The sequence below is a fragment of the Perognathus longimembris genome, chromosome 16 (assembly GCF_023159225.1).
Source record: "Perognathus longimembris pacificus isolate PPM17 chromosome 16, ASM2315922v1, whole genome shotgun sequence".
Taxonomy (NCBI): Eukaryota; Metazoa; Chordata; class Mammalia; order Rodentia; family Heteromyidae; genus Perognathus; species Perognathus longimembris.
The window spans coordinates 25,434,889-25,457,446 of NC_063176.1; the positions used below are offsets into that span (position 1 = coordinate 25,434,889).

At 39.8% G+C, this 22,558-nt stretch overlaps 1 protein-coding gene across 6 annotated transcripts in view; it reads right to left on the reverse strand.

Moving 5' to 3' along the window:
* The window catches only part of Tec (tec protein tyrosine kinase), a 94,624-nt gene that overhangs the window by 63,043 nt on the left and 9,023 nt on the right, over positions 1-22,558 (reverse strand). For 3 of the 6 annotated variants that reach the window (XM_048363933.1, XM_048363932.1, XM_048363927.1), the window contains exon 2: positions 13,250-13,264. The exons of 2 other annotated variants lie outside the window; for them this stretch is intronic. The gene's annotated coding sequence lies outside the window, so the exon portion shown is untranslated. Of the gene's footprint in view, positions 1-5,210; positions 5,257-13,249; positions 13,265-22,558 lie in introns of those variants that run through there. One more of the 6 variants, XM_048363928.1, reaches the window with a different exon arrangement.

Consider the following 22,558-nt stretch of genomic DNA (forward strand, 5'->3'; position numbering starts at 1 on the left):
AATCAAAAATCTAAACTAAAAGAAAGTCAACCCAACAATTATTTGAGATAAATGAATCCAGAAGGGTGAGCAGAACACAGAAGTAGAGGGTATCACTAGAGAAGTACTAGAAAAGCCATTTAAATGTTTATTATAAATTATTATTACATGTCTACTTCTTTGTTTTTGATACAAAGTCTTGCTCTGTTGGCCAGGCTGGTCTTGAACTCATAGGTTCAACTGATTCTCCTCCTATCACCTGCACCCACTCCTCAGCCTCACAGGTAGCTGGGACTACAGATGTGTACTAACGAACTTTTTACCCTTTTGCTATTTGTTTACAGTATCCCAACTACTAAGCACTTTAAATGTATCAAATCACTGCATTCTCTTAACAACTTTCTGACATAGGTGCTTGTGTTGTCTCCTTTTAAGAGGTCACACATTAAGAATAAGATGCAGGTATTAATTACAGCAGCTCATCTACAGAACCCCCACTATTCACTGCAAGGAAGAACTGAAAGGAAAAGCTTGATAGTGTGTCACTTGTAGCTGCTAAATTCAAAGAACTTGTTAAAAGCACCTGAACTCAATCTCCAGATATCTTAGACACCACCAGAAACCTTCAATCGCTTAGTACCAAAAGCAGAAGGAAACTTTCTTCCCTCTACAAGGAAACAATGGGCTCAATGTTCCAATTTTTTTAGAAATGAAGATGAAACAAATCTAGATTCCTCAGGCAACCCTGACAACTCAAGGATACAAGTTATCTTACTTACATAAAACTCTAAGCTGCAATGGAAGCCCCTTTTCTCTGTGTCTCCCTGGAAATAAGCCTCTAACTTTAATCATTGCCTAGCTACCATCAAAACATTAAAAGCTTGAAAAATACAGGCAGGCTCATGCCTGTAATCCTAGCTACTCAGGAGGGTGAGATCTACAGATTGCCATTCAAAGCCAGCCTAAACAGGAAAGCCCATGAGACCCCTATCTCTAATAAAGCACCAAAAATACCCAGAAGTGGAGTGGCTCAAGTTGTAGAGCACAAGGCATGCGCAACAAAGCTCAAGGAGAGCTCCAAGGCCCTCAGTTTAAGTCTCAGGACTGGTGTGTGTGTGCATGCAAACACACACACAGTTGTGAAACTGAACCGTTAGTCTACTCTCAGATTTGCAATGCTGGACAGAGAATATTGGATAGTGTGGATCTATCACTGTAAGAGTGATCATACCTATACATTCATTAAGAATCAGGATCTATGTCTCCTCTCATTGAATCAGAGTGGGCTTTTGGCTCCTTCAACAAATATGTACAGCAGAAGTGATACTAAAAGGGTGAACAAATGCAGCAATGGAACTCACTGAACTGTACAACTTGTGGGTGGGGATGGGAGGGGGGGAAAACGGGAGAGAGCAAGGGAAGGAGTGACATTGTCCAAAAAGAAATGTACTCTTTACCTGACTTATTTAACTGTAACCGCTCTGTACATAACCTTTATGATAACATTTTTTAAATTAAAAAAAAATAAAAGAAGCGAAGTCTAGGTCATAAAAGCCAAGTAGCTTCTGCTCAGTTCCTCCAGGCTTTGGTTCCTGGGACCCACCCTCTTAGAATGCAACCAGAATACTGAGACAAACCCAAGCCAAACTGAGAAATATTTTCCATCTATAGGTATTTTAGAGCAGAATGCCAGTGAAATGCAGCCCTCAAGAGCCATCTATAGGAGAGAAGTGAGAGAATTTTTGATGATTTCAGCATTCTCAGCATTCGAGTTTTCCAAGAAGCTGGAGACGCGAGGCATGCCCCTGCACCACCTAGTTGTTAACATACAAAAATCCATTAGTGTTGCCAAGCGCCAGTGGCTCACGCCTGTAATCCTAGCTACTCAGGAGGCTGAGATCTGAGGATCATGCTTGAAAGCCAGCCCAGGCAGGAAAATCCGTAAGACTCTTATCTCTAATTAACCACCAGAAAACCCAAAGTGGAGCTGTTGTTCAAGTGGTGAGTGCTAGCCTTGAGCTGAAGAGCTCAGGGACAGCACTAGGCCCAGAGTTCAAGACCCCTGACCGATTAAAAAAAAAAAAAAAAGCTGTAAGTGTGATAAAATGGTTGTCTGTGTATGCTATTAATGTTTGATAGTTTCTTACCAGCAATGTATACCTAAGATATGTATTTAGGCCCTTGACTACTCCATTCTCACTTCAGTCATCTTGAATCCCTGTCAATATCCTTTCTCCCACAACTACTACTTCCCCTTTACTCAACCACCTTTTCACCACATTCCGTTCATGAGCCAATTTGTCCATCATTTCAGACGTCATTCACTCTGATATTTACTGCATACCCATGATGTATAATGAACTATGAATGAGGCAGTCAAATGATTACAAAACAAGCTAGACATCAGCTTTGTTTTGGAGAACCATCAGAAAGATAAACTTAAAAGCAAGGAGCACCTATAATCCTAGCTACTTCAGGAGGCTGAGATATGAGGATCATGGTTCAAAGCCAGCTGGGCAGGAAAGTTCCTGTGAGATTCTTGTCTACAATTAACTACTCAAAAACTGGAAGTAGTGCTATGGCTCAAGCGGCAGAGTGCTAGACTTGAGCACAAAGAGGCTCAGGACAGTGCCCAGGTCCTGAGTTCAATCCCTACAACCAACCAAAGAATAAAAAAGCAAAGAGGAACACAACAATCTGTGAAGGACTACAAAGTGCTTTCGGATGTGCCTTGGTATCATTAATAACTCATAATAGTTGCTAGTCTGTCATCACTAAGGTATAAGCAACTGGCCCCTTTTCAAAGAATTATGAACCACTACAGTAAGGAAATGACATGTTATGCTAACCCATAAATAAAAGTAGTTGTGAATGTTCTGATCTTGACAACCATGTCCTCATATGGAAATCTTTCTTAAAATTTGCTTAATTTTAATGGAATCACAAGTGGGAACTAAAATTTTCTTAATGGTATATGTTTACTATTTCATTTTTTAAACTCTTACAGTAAGATTTTTGGGTTCTCTTTTTCTTTTTTTGGTTGGTTGGTTTTTGTGCCAATCCTGGTGCTTTGTGCCAGGGCCTAGGCACTGACTCTGAACCCTTTTTGTTTTTGTTTTTTAATTCAAGGCTACAATCTATCACTTGAGACACAGCTCCACTTCCACCTTTTTGGTAGTTAACTGGAGATAAGAGTCGCACAAACTTTCCTGCCCCAACTAACTTCAAACCATGATCCTCCTATCTCAGCCTCCTGAATAGCTAGAATTATAGGCATGAGCCACTGGCACCCACCTATAATGAGTTTTAAGTATTAAGTTGGAGTATTTAAACTCTAGCAGGAAATTTAATTGAGTATTTTATTAATGAGGAATGAAAAACACCTCTCATTAGAGAAAAATAACTTCTTTAATTACACACATTCTACCCTTTCCAGACTAGATACATTCCAAACACATGGCCTAAAGTAAAATAAATTTTAAGTGGAGTAGTTTTTCTGTTAGGATTCATTTGAGGATATGTGTGTGTGTGTGTGTGTGTGTGTGTGTGTGTCTGTATACACACACACATTTTGATGGAAAGAAAAAGTATGCAATACAGATGGCATAAATCTTTAAAAAGAAACAAGGAAATGATGTTGGAACTTAGGCCATGCTAGAAATTAGAGAACTGGGAAATGGTTCTATAGAACTCCCTGAAGGTCTCAAAGGTTTGAACAAAATTACTGTGTTTTTTATAATGTTTCATCTCCCAATGCCCCACTACTTTTACTATCTTCTCCAAATCCAAAGCAAACAAATTTTCATCACTCACAAACATCCTCTGATATCATGAGACCCTCATGTTCCATCCTTCTCTGCTTGGGGTGTTATCTGAGGTAAATCTCAATATCATGTTTTGCCAACAGAGCCTGAAAATTCCATGAGCTGAGAAGTCATAGTCCATAAATAAATCAATGCCCCACTTTTCTCAGTGCTCTGTGAAATTCTGAAAATCATGTTCAATAAGTAATGTTGACATTTATCCCAACAGAATAAGTGAGTTAATATCACATAGATTGACATAAATCTCCATTTTGTCCCATATCAGTATTTCAATGGCATTTCCACATCTTGTTTTGTTCTCCCTGAGTACTCTTATTATTACACAAACCAAACAGAAGCAAATATATTATTATTGGCACAAATAACACTGCCTGAAATACATTAAGGACTTAAAATGTATTGGATGGCCTCTTGAGTTTCACTTTAAGTCTTTCCATGTTTGCTTTAGAAGGCAAACCTCCATGGTAACAGAATCATCTAGTTGAGACTCTGCACAATTTTCCTTTTACTGTCCCTGGACAGTCATGACGAAACCTTGTATTTCAAAACTATCCATCTGCAACTGAAACACAAATTAGTCAACCCCCCAACAGGATCCTATTCTCCGCAGACACTCCAGCAGCTCATTTCGGTCCTGGGTGGGTGAACTTCCCTACCCTCACCTTACCCCAGCTGGGATGGGAGGCTGAGATCTTACTCATCTCAGGGTCTCTGATGAGTGAGAATCATGATGTTTCAACCAGTCCTCATGTTCATATCTCTTCAATATGCTGAGTTACTGTCCACTGCCACTTCTGACAATTTATCTCATATGGGTCTCTTGGTAAAGAGGAAGCACTTGTGTCTTTAACAAATAAGAAGGCTGAGGGCAAAACCCCAGCTGTGATGGTCTCCTGACATCATTTATAAGATTCATGGGCTGAAGCATGCTCTCTAACACTATCTTCATCCCTGTATCCCAGTTATCTTTGTAGCTTAATGTACTGACAATCTATGTGCTCCCCATATGACCACTGTCTTACACACAGAAAACTCAATTATGTAGAATACTATGTATATTAAAAGAAAAAAACTGAGTCAAGGTTTCACTATGTTGCCCAAATTAATCTTAAACTCATGGGCTCAAGAGATCATCTCAAGCTGGGAGCTGGTAGTTCATGCTTGTAATCCTAGCTACTCAGGAGGTTGAAATCTGAGGATTGAAGTTCAAATACAGCCTGGGCAAGAAAGTCTGTGAGACTCTTATCTCCAGTTAATGACTAGAAAACCACAAATGGAGCTGTGACTCAAAGTAAGAAGTAAAGCACTACTAGACTTGAGCAAAAGAACTCAGGGACAGCACCCAGACCCTGAGTTCGAGCCCCATGACCAACATAAAACAGAGAGAGGGCTGAGAATATGGCTTAATGGTATATTGTTTGCCTTGCATACATGAAGCCCTGGGTTCAATTCCTCAGCACCACATAAACAGAAAAAGCCGGAAGTGGCACTGAGGCAGGCTCAAGTGGTAGAGTGCTAGCCTTGAGCAAAAATAAGCCAGGGACAGTGCTCAGGCCCTGAGTCCAAGCTCCAGGATTGGAGAGAGGGAGAGAGAGAGAGAGAGAGAGAGAGAGAGAGAGAGAGAGAGAGAGAGAGATCATTTCACTCCAGTTTCTAGAATAGCTGAGAGTATAGGCATGCGCTACCATGCCTAGCTTCTAAAAAAAAAAAATCATTTTTGTTGGTACCAAACCAGGGGCTTGAACACAGAGCTCAAGCACTGTCTCTGAGCTTTTGTGCTTAAGGCACAAAAGTGCTGTGGCACTTAAGCCCCAGCTACACTTCTAGGGTTTTTTGGTGGTTAACTGGAGATATATGTCTCATGGACATACCTGCCCTGGCTGGTTTCAAACTGAATCCTCAGATCTGAGCCTCCAAAGTGCTTATGATTACAGGCATAAGCCACCAGTGCCCAGATAAAAAGACCAATTTTTTAATTTGTCTCTTGATAAAGCAATGATTTCTAAAATATTATCTTAAAAGCTTTTTCCTTACCATTCTCTATTATTTTATTCCACAATTACTAATGTTGAACTTTCAGCTAAACATGATTTAGTGGAAGGAACAGGAACTGCTGATGGTTAACCAGGCTCTGAATCTTAGCTTTGCCATTCCTTATATAACTTTGTGCACATTTCTAACACATAAGTGTCTATTTCCTTACCTGTGAAATGAAAATAATCACCAAATTATTATAAAAGTAACTGTGAAGCTGGGTGCTGGGTGCTAGAAGCCTACCTACTCAGGAGGCTGAGATCTAAGGATCACGATTCAAAGACAGCCCAGGTATTAAGGTCTACGAGACTCTTCTCTCCAATAAGCTACTCAGAAAAAGCCAGAAGTGGCACTCAAATGGTACAGTGCTAGTCTTGAGCACAAAGAGACTGGGGGACAGTGCCCAGAACCTGAATTCAAGCCCCAGAACCAGCAAAAAAAAAAAAAAAAGTAATCGTGAAAATGTACATTTAAGTTTCCCACACGTGAGAAAATCTAACACTTCCAAAACACTTGAGAAAACCCTTGGTATTATTCTGAATTAATTCAAATTAACACACTCAGAAACTGTTAACTGAGTATCTGCTAAGTGCTAGGTTATGTTCTCAGCCTCTGGAATAAAAAATAAAGCATGAGACATAGCCATTAAGATACTTGTAGCCTAGGGCTGGGAATATAGCCTAGTGGCAAAGAGTGCTTGCCTCATATACATGAAGCCCTGGGTTCAATTCCCCAGCACCATGTATATGGAAAATAGCCAGAAGTGGCACTGTGGCTCAAGTGGCAGAGTGCTAGCCTTGAGCAAAAAGAAGCCAGGGATAGTGAGTTCAAAGCCCAGGACTGGCAAAAAAAAAAAAAAAAAAGATACTTGTAGCCTAAAAAAGGACAGACATGACAGAACTAACAATTACCTGACTATGTGATCAGTGCTACACCACTATAAGCCTCAACTCTGCCTAGAGATGGGAGATAGATCATTAGCAAAAAAATAATGACTGGGCTAAGCTAAAAAGCAGAGTAATTTGTTACCCACAGTAGATGGTAAGACAAAGGCACTCCAAGGCCAAGGGCTCAGCATTATGAAATGCAAGGTGAGCATGAAGAAACAAAAGCAGGAAAAACAGTTTGTATTCATTTAAATATCCCATTTCACTGTTCCTTCCCCTCCCCATCCCTTACTCAAATGCACATATACACGCACACACATGCACACACACACACACAAGCACAATGTCACCATCTTAACATTTAAAGTTATACTCTACCCAAAATGTAATTCCATTAAATGAGTTAAACATACAAAATACTTATAATAATTATCTAGTATACATGCCTCATGTAAGGTTTTGAATCCAGATTTTATTTTAATTTTTGTAACATTACCATAAATCACTAAGAAACTGAAACATGGGCTGGGGATATAGCCTAGTGGCAAGAGTGCCTGCCTCGGATACACGAGGCCCTAGGTTCGATTCCCCAGCACCACATATACAGAAAACGGCCAGAAGCGGCGCTGTGGCTCAAGTGGCAGAGTGCTGGCCTTGAGCGGGAAGAAGCCAGGGACAGTGCCTCAGGCCCTGAGTCCAAGGCCCAGGACTGGCAAAAAAAAAAAAAAAGAAACTGAAACATGCAGGAGTGGATGGCACTTCAACAAGTGTCATTTTATAACTACATAAATAAAAGCAAAGAAAATAGAGATGTAATTGTAGTAATAATACCATATAATATAAATAGTACAGGATTGACAGTCCAAAACTAAACCTATCTTGACAAACACCAAGACTATTCAATGAGGAAATAATAATCTTTTAAATAAATAGTACAAGGGCAACTAGACACAATGAATTGGAATCTATGCCTCACAAAAGACTTAAAGAACCAAAACTGTCCATCTATCTCTTCAAAGAAAACACAGGTACAGATTATCATGAACTTAGATTAAGCCAGGGTTTCTCAAATATAAAACAGAACCTAAGCAAAGAGAACAAAACAGATAAATTGGATTTCAACAATGGCATTTGTGTGTCATAGGACAATGTTTAAAAAGTTAAGACAACTCAAAGAATGAGAGAACACATTTGCAAATGGCACATCTGTTAAGATTCTAGTCTCCACAGTGAGAGGTATGGGCTTGCTCAAGTGGTGGAATGACAACCAAGCAAAAAAAGGCAAGCAAAAAGCCAAGGTCCTGAAGTACCAAGTACCATCATAAAACAAGGGGGAGAGAGACAGCAACAGAGACAGAGACACACACTCAGAGAGAGTAATCTCCATAATACAAAAAGAACACTTATAACTCATTTTAAAAATATGGAAACCAGGCTGGGGATATTGCCTAGTGGCAAGAGTGCTTGTCTCGTATACATGAGGCCCTGGGTTCAATTCCCCAGCACCACATATATAGGAAATGGCCAGAAGTGGTGCTGTGGCTCAAGTGGCAGAGTGCTAGCCTTGAGCAAAAAGAAGCCAGGGACAGTGCTCAGGCCCTGAGTCCAAGCCCCAGGACTGGCAAAAATTAAAAAAATAAAAAAATAAATATATATATATATATATATATGGAAACCAGGCACAGTAACATGTACCTTAAGACCAAGAGCTCAAGACCAACCTGGGTAACATGATGAAATCCCACACTAAAAAAAGAAAGAGAGAGAAAAGTAGGCAAGGGATGTAAATAGATACTTCTCCAAGGGACATACACACAAATGATCAATAAACACACAAAGAGATACTCAACACCATTAGTCACTAGAGAAATGCAAATCAAAACTACAAGATACCACTTCACATATAACGAGATTACTAAAATCAGAAAAATGAAAACCCAACAAGTATTTGCACAAATGTGGAGAAATCAGAACTTTGCTCATACTTTGCTGTTGGGTATGTAAAAGGGCACAAACTCTCTGACAAACAGTTTGGCAGTTCCTCAAGTGCTAAACACAGAGTTATCATATGACTTAGCATTTCCGCTCCAGGTATATACTGTACCTACAAGATCTGAAAACATATTATTCACACAAACACTTCAACAGGAATGCTCACAACACTATGACCGATAATAGCTAAAAAGTAGAAACATCCCAATTGTCTATTAACTGATGAATGGACAAAGAAAATGTAGCATACCTATATAGTGCAACATCATTCCACCAAAAAAGGAATGAAATACTGATACATGGAAGAACATGAATGGATCCTGAAAACATGTTATGTAAATGAAGGCAGACATGAAGGCCACAGACTGTATTGATTCCATTTACCTGAAATGTCCTGAATAGGCAAATCAATATAGGTAAAAAGTACACTAGCACGTAGATGGAAAGAGAAGTATTTAAAGATAAGAGTTTTCTTTGGAGGGTAATCGAAATTTTCTAAAACTAGATAGTGGTGATGGTTGTCTAATATCATGAATACATTAAAAAATGCACAAAATAAACTAAATATCACTGGATTATATTCTTTAAAATGACTTAAATGGAAAAATGACTTAAATGATTAAGATTATGTAGCAATATAAGAAAATGTACATATATAACATGTAAACCACATGAAGCCAGACAGCAATGAAGCCAGCCCAGGCAGGAAAGTCTGTGAGACTCTTATCTCCACTGAAACTACCAAAAAAGCCAAAAGTAGAGCTTTGGCACAAACAGTATCAGGGAAACAGTATCACAAACAATTTAGGGACAGTGCCCAGGCCTTGAGTTCAAGCCCCAGGAAGGACACACACACACACACACACACATACACACATACACACACACACACACACACACACACACACACACACACAGAGAGAGATATATATGAACTAGACAGGGAAAAAAGGATTCCCAAACCAGCATATATATGGCAAGGACTGAATATAGTCCAAATTAGCTGGTACTATTCCTCAGGAGACAAAAGTCTCAAGACAGCCAGGAACTGGTGGCTCGCCAGTAATCCTAGCCACTCAGCAGGTGGAGGATAAGAGCTCAAAACCAGCCCAAGCAGGAAAGTCAATAAGATTCTTATCTCTAATTACCAATCCCAAAACCAAAAGTGGACCTGTGACTTAACATGGTAGAGCACTAGCCTTGAGTAAAAGTGCTCAGAGATAGTGCCCAGGCCAAGATCAAGTCCCAGGAATAACAAAAAGCAAAAACAAAAGCAAAAAATAGCACAAATCATCAGAGGACTCAATTTCTAGATAAATCCAAACATCAGAAGAAATGTCTAGAAGCTAATAGAAATTCTATCATTAAGCCAGCCACTACTCATCAGTGGCTCCCACCTATAATCCAGCTACTCAGGAGGCTGAGATAGATCTCCTGAGGAGAGCAATTCAAAGTCAGCCTAGGCAGGAAAGTCACTGAGACTCATGTCTATCTAATTAATGTGCCAAAAAAGCCAAAAGTAGAACTATGACTCAAGTAGGAAAACACTAGCCTTGAGTAAAAAAAGCTCAGGGGCAGCACCCAGGCCTTGCACCCTTAGGACTGACACAAACAAAAGAAGAAAAGAAGATGAAAGAAGGAGGGAGGAGGAGGAGTAGAAGAGGAGGAGGAAGAGGTGGAAAAGGACAAATTCTATCATTGGATTTAGATATAAACAAAAACAAAACCCACTCTAAAATGAGTAGCATAGAACAAAAAAAAAAGAAAATACATGATTTCTCATGATTCTGTATGTTCGTTGGGCCTGGATGTCCCAGCCTGGATGTCAAGCAAGGCCACCTGCACATTTCTGGTACTTGTAGACCATGAACCAGCGCACAGGCAGTCTCTTCAGCAGGACAACTTGGGCATGTTCATATTGTTCTCAGGTGCCAAGAGCAGAGAAAGAAGCAGGACTCAACACAGATCACCCCTCCAAGAGCTTACATTTGCTCTGTCTTGCTGCCTAAAGTCATAGTCAGGGTAAGGGATGACCACTCAAGAGGAGTAGATATATAGAGGTAAATTATAAAGGCTTTTTTGTAACCAATGTAACCTAGCCTAGGGAAAGAGAGATGTTGGAGGGTGGGGGTGATTTAGTAGGTGGCTTGGGCCTCAGTTCCAGTTCACAGGGAGAAGTATTGGTATTCCAGCGCTACAATTACATTTGGCACTGTGAGATGCTCATTAGAAGCTTTTACAAACTAAGACTGGGGGAAGCAATCTTACTCAGCCAAAGGAATGGTGAATAGAATCATTTACTCCTTAAATTGTTCCTTTCTCTCTTTACTGTGCTAGCCCATAGAATGAAATCCACTAACTCAAAATTACATATGCTGGGGCTGGGAATGTGGCTTCATCGTAGAGTGCTTACCTAGCATGCAGGAAGCCTTGGGTTTGATTCCTCAGTATCACATAAACAGAAAATGCCTGAAGTGACGCTGTGGCTCAAGTGGTAGGGTGCTAGCCCTGGGAAAAGAAGCTCAGGCACAGTGCCCAGGACCTGAGTTCAAAGCCCAGGACTGGCAAAAAAAAAAAAAAATTACATATGCTACAATTGACTATATACTGATAACAAGAACTCTGAAATATTTACTGCAATAGATAAATTTAGAGCTTCCCAAAATCCAGAATATAAAAAAAACATGCCTTATAGAAAAATGATCTCCTATGATACAGTTTTATCAAAAGAAAAGTTTCCCTGTCACTAAATTCCAAGGGAAACCAGTTTAATAGGATCCCAAAGGATAATGAAAGTGATTACACAATCTCTTCAAACAGGTGTTTGGCAAGAAAATACAAAAACATTCCTCATCAGATTACTTCTGATATTAACACTTGATAATGGTTTTGTAAACAAAACCTTGGTAAAAAGCTTTTGTATGTCGGCTAAGTGAGACCAGTTACTTTCTGGTTAACTCAGAAACAGCAAGAAAATAAATAAATAGGTAATATGATCTTTGGTCTATATCTGTTAAATATTACCTCAAGTTTACTTTTGGCAAAGTTTTAAATGAAATGTAGATTGTGGTTTATAGGAATACAGATCTTATATTAATAATAATCCAGCACAGTGTATTTATTTTATTTTATTTTATTTTTGGCCAGTCCTGGGCCTTGAACTCAGGGCCTGAGCACCGTCCCTGCCTTCTTTTTTTTTTTTTTCTCAAGGCTAGCACTCTGCCACTTGAGCCACAGCACCACTTCTGGCCGTTTTCTATATATGTGGTGCTGAGGAATCGAACACAGGGCTTCATGTATACGAAGCAAGCATTCATGTCATTAGACCATATTCCCAGCCCCCAGTGTAGTGTCATCTACACAGCATACCTGTCATATTTTTTAAAAGCTAATACATACCTTCCTGAGAGAGCCCATCGACAGTATGCCCAATTGAATATCCAGTCACCAACAGGGCTAGGGATATGGCCTAGTGGCAAGAGTGCTTGCCTTGTATACATGAAGCCCTGGGTTCAATTCCCCAGCACCACATATACAGAAAACGGCCAGAAGTGGCACTGTGGCTCAAGTAGCAGAGTGCTAGCCTTGAGAAAAAAAAAAAAAAGAAGAAGAAGAAGACGCCAGGGACAGTGCTCAGTCCCTGAGTCCAAGCCCCAAGATTGGCCAAAAAAGAAAGAAAGAAAGAAAACACCAACAGTCTCAAAGGCTTCACACTGTAAGTTTTCGCACATTTCAACTTCATTTGTTTGTAAGCCTTGCTTTTTAACTACATGATCTTTCTACTAATGCGTAGCTAATATAACTCAAGATTACTAGATGTAAGACTTACAAAGTATTCTTTTCAGTATTAGTTTTATTTTTTCTGCTAAGTCAGAAAACTCTGAGGCAGAATGGTAATAGATGTCCTTTTCAGTTCACAATATGAATCACATAAGTAGACAATGATTGTGCTGTTGCTTTGTTCCTCAAAGCACATAGTCTCACTATGGGGTTTTAAATCTCTCCACACAACTACTTCACTCACCACACAGAGAGCACACATCCAGAGAGGCTGATAAAAAACAGATGATTAAGTAAGGCCTTAAGTAAGGTCCTTAACCAAACACAATCTAAGATACACTTTATTTTACGCTTTTGCTTTACCTTAAAATCCAAGTTTCATTGGCTTGAAAAGCACAAAAAGCAAAATTCTTACTGCTCAAGTGGAATTGCACAATGCATGCTTTGTCTTGGATCTAGGCATTGTACCTTATAGTCTTGTAGTATATGCATAAAAGCTGATACCTGTAGTTCTGGGTGCAACTGATTCTATAAATCCAAAAAGTTAAGTTGTACTAGTATAAGAACCTGGGCAAGGAAGTCACAGATTTATTCACATTCCCAACTTGTAGACCACATTGAAATCTAAGAAACTGAATTTCCAGCTTCAATAACCATCAGATGAACAATGATCATGACCTACAAAGTCAACATTATTCCACCAAGGTGTGTCCTCTACAATATTTGTTGCATGCAACCAGGGATATAGCTCACTGGTAGAGTGCTTGCCTACCATGTCCAAAGCCCAGGTTTATTCCCCAGGGGGGGGAAAAAGAGTGTCTGTGTCTAACTTAATATGCAAGCACTCAAACTTCCAAGTGTGACTTACATCCTCTTCTGCCCTGGTTCCAGTAGTGGTTATACATTTTCAGCTCAAAATTAATAATAAAACATAAAACGCAAACACCCCTAAAGAAGGTAGCACATTGTCTACGGTATATTTTGAATCCTCAATCCCATACTCTCCGGCATCTCAAGCCTTCACTGTGTTCAGTGCACCCATGTCCTCCACCAGCTCATTCACCTTAGCACAATACATCACTTACATCCCACATTCACCTCTCAGGACCAAGTTATTCCTGAGCAAGCATTTTCGGTGATCTTCACACGTTCTACTTCTCATCCCAATGCTTTCTTCAATTGCCTCCATTTGGGCTGCTCTCTCAATCATTCCACCAAGACTGCATTTGTCAAAATCATTAAGGACTTCCATGCTAGCAAACTCAGTGGTCACTTCTCACACATTCTGTCACACGTTCTGTGAGTTCCACACATTCTGTCTTTGAAAGGCTAGCTTTCCCTTGGGTCTCTACGAAACTGAAGTTTCTTGATTTCACTGAACTTGGAGACTAAACCTTCTCATTCTCCTTAGCTGACTTCTAAACAAGGGTGGGTGCCAGGCCTCTATCTGTTCACACCACTCTAAACCCACTGACTGTGGGTATGGCCAACAGGGCAGAAACAAACTCAACACAAGCTAAAACTTTAAAATGTGTGTGCTTGTCTCTACTTCTTCTTTTCTACCATGAAAATGTAACAGCCAGCCTGTGAATAGGGCCAAACTAGCCTCCTAATGTATGTATGGAGAACAGAAGAGCTGTCCCTGACTCTCACCTAAACCACTCTAGAGAAGTAGATAACCAGCTGCCCCACCACACAGACACACACACACACACACACACACACACACACACACACACACACACTAGCAGATCACAGACACTTCAGTCAAGGCCAAGTGAGCCTGGTTGAGCCATCCTATCAACTCATGAGCAATATTATATCATTAATGTTGTATGCTAGCGGGGTTTTGTTACACAGCATTACTGTACAAGTATATAACCACCATCATGTTTTCTCAAAATGACTAGTCCTAATGGATCTCAAAACTTCTAGATTCTTTAACTTATTTGTCCATTTACCATTCAACACAATCTTTTAAAAACATAAATCATATCCATGTTATCAATTCTGCTTGAACTCATCATAGCTGTTCAGTTTAGTCAGACTAAAACCCAAATATCTTAACCTAGCATAGCATCTACTGGTCCAACCTCATCTAATACCACATCCTCCATGGTAAGCCATGATTCAATCCACATCCTTCTCCCTGTTCTTCAAACTCAGAAAACTTATGGGCAAGGTCTTTGCACACCATGGTCTCTCTCCTAGTCTGCTTGCTCTCTCTCTCTGCCTCCCCATTCTTCTCCCTCTTCCTTCATGCTTCTCATTTCTCTCTCTTTCTCTCATGCTCTTCCTCTCTCCTTCCTATAACTCAAACTTCAGTTTAAATGTTATTTTCACAAAAAGGCCTTCTCTTGACTATTCAATCTAAAATACACAGCCTAGTTTAATGCACACCTGTAATCATAACACTCCAGAAAGATGCTATTGTAGGTTCAACGCCAGCCTGAGCTACAATGCAAAACTCTGGCTAAAAAATAACAATAATAAATAAATAATAAAGTCACTTTCACTGTGCCTCCTACATTAATTCTTCTTATTACACTTGTCACTACATGATCTTTCACTTGATTACATGTATTTTTTTTTTTTTTTTTTTTGGCCAGTCCTGGGCCTTGGACTCAGGGCCTGAGCACTGTCCCTGGCTTCCTTTTGCTCAAGGCTAGCACTCTGCCACTTGAGCCACAGCGCCACTTCTGGCCGTTTTCTGTATATGTGGTGCTGGGGAATTGAACCCAGGGCCTCATGTATAAGAGGCAAGCTCTCTTGCCACTAGGCCATATCCCCAGCCCCGATTACATGTATTTTTATTGTGTATTCTCCCCATTAGTTGTAAGTCACAAGCAAGAATCCAATCTGTATTCACTTCAGCTTCTAAACAATTTCTTTACATAGAAGATTCTCATTAAATACTGGATGTCTGGTCTGCTCCCTCACTTGTTGATTCAATGAATGAACTGGATCCTGTCTGAGATTAGGGGGCTTGGGGGGCCTTTGGGTTTTGTTGTTGTTATTGTTGTTGTTGTTTTTACTTACAACAGACAAGCACGCTGAATTGAAAAAGGGAAAAGATACAGTGATTCTGAGAGGGAAGTCTTGAAGCTGAGAAAATATTTTGCCTGAAATAAAATGAAGTAAAGAGTTTGGACTCTGAAAGTAGCCTAGAACAGGCACTTGGCTCTGCTCCTTACTATCTATATACAGACATAAACACATTGCTCCCCTCTCTGAGCTTATTTCCTCATTTATAAAGCAAGATTATAATCAAACTTCATAGAGTTATAAAAATTAATGCACACACACACACACACACACACACACACACACACTCTTAGCAGGGCACCAATGGCTCATGCCTGTAATCCTAGCTACTCAGGCAGCTGAGATCTAAAGCTAACAGTTCAAAGTCAGCCTAAGCAGGAAAGTTCGTAAGACTCTTATCTCCAGTTAAGAACCAAAAACCCAGAAGTGGCTGTGAACTTGTTGCTCACGCCAGCAATCCTAGCTACTCAGGAGGCTGAGATCTGAGGATCACAGTTCAAAGCTACCCCTGGCAGGAAAAGTCCATAAAATTCTTGTTTCCAACTAACCACCAGAAAACCAAAAGTGGTGCTGTGGCTCAAAGTGGTAGACCACTAGCCTTGAGAAAAATAGGTCTAACAACAAAAGCCAGAAGTAGAGCTGTGGCTCAGCTCAAGGATAGTGCCCAGTCCCTCAGTTCAAGCCCCAGGATCAGCACCAAAAAAATTAAAATTAAATTAAATTTAAACTTAAACATTACTTAACATGGAATACAGATCATATAGTTACTCAATATTAGAGATGATGGTGATAGTGCTGGAGATGGAGATATATAAACCAGCCCTACAATTATTGGTTAAACTGGCAGAGTCCACACTGTCTCCATCCATCTATTGCATTTACTTAAAGTTTTTTTTTTTCAGTTGTCAAATATTATCCCTTCTAATCAGGAATGGGATGAGCATAGAACCCAGAACCAGCAGAGCTGGGTTTTGAATATAATTCTGCAATTAACTACCTGGGCAACCTTGGGTGAGACACCAACTTCCCAGACCTGAAAGTTTTCTTATCATTGCTCTGTCCATGCCCAAAACAGGAGGGGCAGGAACTGCTCTGAGAAGAGATGGAAATATTGATGTAAGATAGAGACATAAAGGCAGAAGGACAGGCAGATAGTCACTCTACATCATTCCATTGCAAAGCACAATATGAAATGCCTAAACCATTTAACTTTTAAGATTCCTCAAACTGTGCTCCTCAGCATAGGAATAATTGTCAGATGACAACACATGCTTACACCAGACCATAATCTCCTAGGAGGAGGGACACTGAACTGATTCTTCTCTACTACAGGATCAGTGGCTTGAGCACAGTACCCTGGTGCTACATGCTGGTTGAATGAGAGGATGAATGGATGGATGGGCAGATGGACCCACAGTCAGACGGATAGATGGATGGACAATCACATTTACAAAAAGCTGTGTTAAATACCACCAAACTGGTTTCTTGTATGCACTTCTCAGAGCCTTTAATATGTGAACAGGCTATGAATCACACAGAATGTGGTGTTTCTCAACCTTTCCAGATCATAGCACTCATTGTATTTCCCTTGAACCTTATTATTAACATCTCCCAGAGTTGTAGTATTCTAATAAAACAGTTTGGAAAGCATCATAGGCTTACATAATATAAGTCATTTTTACTACTGTGAAATAAATGTTATCTTTCTCTTTATTCATGAGGTAATTAAAAGGCCAAGTAATGTGATTCATATCTAGTATACAGATGTTGTCTCCATGCATCCTGAACCCCTGTAACTCTCCCCTTACCAGCAGGGCCAAAGTTTCTCCCAGCTCCCACACAACAGGAGTCCTGCCTCATTTCTATGCCCAGATCACCCATGCCCAGCTTGTTTTGCAAACCCTTCCATCTTTTCTTTCACTACCTCTTCTCTCCACAGCCCTAGTTTTAGTCTGAACTTCCTTAAACTGCTTTCATAAGTCCCCTCCCTATTTGTAACCATGTTTTAATCTTTACCTTTACAATACCCTATCCCTCTGACTTTCATAATAAAGACTGCTCTTTTTCTTACATTCTCCCACTCAATTCATTCCTTCATAGAACATAAGAACATAAACAGATCCATTCCAACCTAGGTTCCCACATTATTTTCTTACCACTGCTATCTCAGTACTCAAGCAAGCAAACACACCAAGTATCTATTCCTAACCAGGTCTATTCATTCCTAGCCAGGTCTATGTTCATGTTCTCTCTGCCTGGAAGGCTCTTTGCTTTTGATCCACTGGTTTGAAATCTTTTTTTTTTTTTTTTTTTTTTTTTAGGTCTTGATCACAAGTAATCTCTTCCTCTTGGTAAAACTAACTGCTCCATGAACTACCATCCCACTCAAGGCAACCACACCACCACTCAAATATACAGAAAACTATGTTCATAAAAACACAAAGAGGATAGAGTTGGAAGAGAAGACCATGAATCACATGGATCAGTCAAGGAGAAAGACTAAGAGGCTGGTAGAAGAAGGAGACACCAGGAAGGTTGTATGTGAGACTGGCTTGAACCCTAAAAGTCTTTGTTTGCATGAGGGCACAAGTAGCAAAGGGAGGCCACAACAGACTAAAGCAGAGTAGGCTGCAGGACTGTTTTTCTTCTGTGAGGAAGGCCAGGGTGTGGGAGAGCTGATTCACAGTGGAACAATGCTCTCTGAGGACCACGGAAAAGATGTGGGAACCAAGCCAGCAGAAGAATGGAAGTTCAGAATTACAGGGGGAGGGGGAGTGAGAGATGGTAGGCAAACAGTTGATGGAAAGGCGGGTAGTGGAAGATCTTGGAGATCAAAGCCAGGCCAAGTCCTGGGCTGGCTGGGAGCCCAGAGTGTCAAGGGCCAAATGAGTTCAGTATTCCATAGTCTTTGATCAGCAATCAAAGAGGAGGTTTGTGAATAACATTTCTGAGGTCTATGAAGAACAGATTTCCACTCCTGGGACCATTCTTGCCCCACCCAGATCCATGTGTGGGGGCTACACCAAGGGTGGGAAAGCAGTAGGGAGGGGCCTGGGTGTGGTATCTCCTTTCACTAGGGCTTGGCTTACACAACTGAAAGGGAGTTGAGCCCACTGGGACAGAGAGTGCAGGGATCAAAGGCACAGTTCAGGCATCAGGTATGCATCTGGACCCAAGAAGTGATAGGCCTACTCTCATCTGAGAGCACACAAAAGGAATGGGATCCAAAGCAAAAATAATCATTTTCTGAAAAGTCTATACAGTAGGCAGGATCTTTTTTCAAATGCAAACAACTAGATGTAAGCGAACCAGCAACAGAAAAAACACACTGGCTTACATAGTTAAGGAGTACTGGGATTCTTCAGGCACAGTGGAGCCCTCCAGATGTTGTCATCCGGGCTCTCTTGACTTCTCTAGGCTACCTCTCACTGCATGAAGGCCTCATTCTTGCCTAGGAGATTGCAACTACTTGCTCTACATAGCAGGGAATGTGGCCACCAGGACTCTTTGAGTTACATTAATCTAGCAGCAAACAACACCAGAGGAAAGGATCATCTAAATTTGAGCAAAAAAAGAGGCTGGGAAGCCAGCCTGGATCATATGCCAACCCTAAGCCAATCACTTGGTCAGCTGGAGGTGCTTCTCAGATTGGCTAGAACTCAAGCACATGACTACCCTGTAGTTGCTGTCAACTCTACCCAAACACATAAATTTCTAAAAGAAATGAAGTCTGGGCCAACAAATAAAGTCCATATTATAGCACACATCCCTAAGGCTCCAGCTGCCTTAAAGGAATACCTATTCCTTTAAAACAAAGAAACTCTTTGAAGTCAGCTAGGACTGGTTTTGCCACTCACTAGCTGTGTGACCTCAGGTATATTACTTAATTTCTCAGTGCCTCAGTTTCCTTATTGTAAAATGGAGCTAATCACAGTGCCTACATCCTGGAAATGTTTGTGAGGATTAACCAAAATAATGCACATACACTGCTGAGCACAATGATGGACACAAAGTGATCAATAACTGGTCATTAGTATTAATAACAATAACTACTATCATTTGAATAAGGGTGCCCACACAACAGGTGAGCAAGAACTCAGTGACAAAGACAGCCTCATTAGCATTTGAATAAATGAGTCCTGGATCAGGTATCATTAAGGGCAGCTCAGGATATAATCCAGAGGCTCATGAGTCAAACCCAGATAATCATTCCAATTCATGAATGTGTTAAACACCCATTGTGCACCAAGCACTGGAAATTCCAATTATGAGTAAGACACATCTGGCTCCAAGGTAAACTGCCACAAGTGACTACTGTTCTGTGTACATTTTCTGAGGAAGAGGCTGACTATGGATGATTCCATACTTTCAGCCTCTGGGACAGGCCCTGATAGTGTGTTGAACACAAAAGAGAATGATGCAGTTAGACACCAGTAACTCAAACCTGTAATTCTATTCAGAAGCCTGAGATCTGGAAGATAGTGGTTCAAAGCCAGTCCCTGCAAAATGATTCACAAGATTCCATTTCTAAAATAACCAGCAAAAAGCCAGGTTAAAGGTATGGCTGAAATGGTTGAGCACCAGCCAAGCAAGCAAATCAACCAAGCAAGAGGCCCTGAGTTCAAACCCCAGTAATAGCAGAGACAGAGACAGACAGAAAGACAGACTGACTGACTGATTGGCAGGGAGAACACAGAAGCCACAACCTCCTATCTACTAAGAAAAAAAGTGTTTGCATGAATTAGGAAAACATGTCCTTTCCTTTAAAAACTTCGCTTTCATCTTCCTAAGAACCATTTCAGTGAATAAACAAATCTATGAGGTCTATAATGAAAATAATATCCCAGAATGCTTCCGTGTATACCTTGCCTAACCATACCTGGTATACTTGGATACAGGGAAGGAAAATACAACCAGCTGAAAAGGGTCAGAGGCAGGGATGGGAATGGAATATCTGGGAGTCCCTGGGCCTGTGGATGACAGAGCAGCTTTTGCTATGGAACTGCACTGCTCAGTACCGTAACTACTCACCACAAGTTAACTATTCAGCACTTAGAAGCCAAAAAATCTGTATTCACCACTTTTTATACATCTGAATTTAAAATTATACTGAAGAAGTATAAATTTTTCCCATTCATTACAACTTGATTATTAGGTAGAACAACATTTCACTTCGTCTACTGCAATACAAAAGATATTGTGCTATGTATACTTATTATCTTGTATTACTTATGAGTTGTTTCTAATACATAATTTCAGAACAATTACCTAGTAAAATTAAAATTATAATGTTTTCATATATTAGGTTACATAGCCTGCATCATGAAATTAACTCCATCTATTTCTTTTTCCTTTTTTAATGTGCTTACTAGAAATGTTTAAGTTACCTGTATGGCTAACAGAATATTTCCATTTGTCAGTGTTCTATGAAGACTCCTTAAGACCTACAGGGTTAAGGACATCATACAATGGCCAGAAAAATGAACTGTTTTCAGTTTACTTGAAACAGACTTTTGCATTTACCCAGAAGAAAATATAACAGCAAGAGATAATGAACACAACTCAGGAAAACACACAAGAGAAAAAACTCTGACATTTGGCTGCATTGTTCTGAATTCTGGTTCTACCATATACCAAGCATTTCAGAACTCCCTCAACTTCAGTCTCTTCATCTATAACATGCTGGAGTTAATCTTAAATATATATGTATATATAATGTATTTATTTATTTATTTTTGGCCAGTCCTGGTCCTTGAACTCAGGGCCTGAGCACCATCCCTGGCTTCTTTTTTTTTTTTTCCCTCAAGGCTAGCACTCTGCCACTTGAGCCACAGCGCCACTTCTGGCCATTTTCTATATATGTGGTGCTGAGGAATCAAATCCAGGGCTTCATGTATATGAGGCAAGCACTCTTGCCACTAGGCCATATTCCCAGCCCTTAAATATATATTTTTAAATTACATAATCTATATATAATTTTATGTAAAGTCTGTACATTTAATTTTATATAAATATATTTTAAATTCTATATATTTTACTTACATAGTTCAATTACATCTGCATGTCAAAAAATGTTATAACCTTTGTTCTTTCTTTAACTTTTACTTTTTTAATTGTACAAAATAATAGGTTTCATTATAACATTTTTATGTGTATACAATGAACTTAATATTTACCTCATCACTTTCTGTTGTACCCTCTTTCCCACAATCTCCCCCAAGTAGTCTCTCATTGACATTCACATCTCTTTTTTTAGATCTAGATTCTGCATGTGAGAGGAAACATACAATATTTGTCTTTGTGAGTATGGTTTATTTTACTTAATTGATCTCCAGTTCCATCCATTTTCCTACCAATTACTTATGTTTTTTATTATGGCTAAATAATACTCCGCTGTGTATGTATATTACTACAATTTCCTTATCTAGTCACCTGCTGATGGGCTCCTAGACTAATTCCATAGTTTGGTGAGTAGCATTGCTATAAGTATGGGTGTGCAGGTATCTTAGCTGCAGATGTAACAAACTCAGGAGTGTTACAGCTGCATCAGATGGTACTTCTATTTTCAGCTTTTTGAGGAACTTCCATGCTGATTTCCATAATAACTAGACTCATTTTCATTCCCTCCAGTGTATGAGGGGTCATTCCTTCCCCCCATCTTCGCCATACCATTTCTTTGCCCTGTTGGTCCTCCTTTAAATCCTCGTTTTTTAGATTATTTCCTCCAAATTTACTCTCTTTTAGTAAATGTGTATAGACTCTTTCCTAAACTTTGAAAGTGAAAGATCTCTCAACTATCCTCTTAATGATTTTTAAGAATGCTAATGAACGTTTCACATGATTCTTCCTTACACAAAAGGACCACACTCCCCCAAAACTATTGTATTTGCTTAAAACACTGTCAATGAACTTTCCCATACACACCCATGATAAATTTTAGACTCTACTTGTTCCACTAAGTATGAAAAAATTCCACAGGTACTAGGTTAAATCTACCTTCTGATTCTCAGTAGCTTA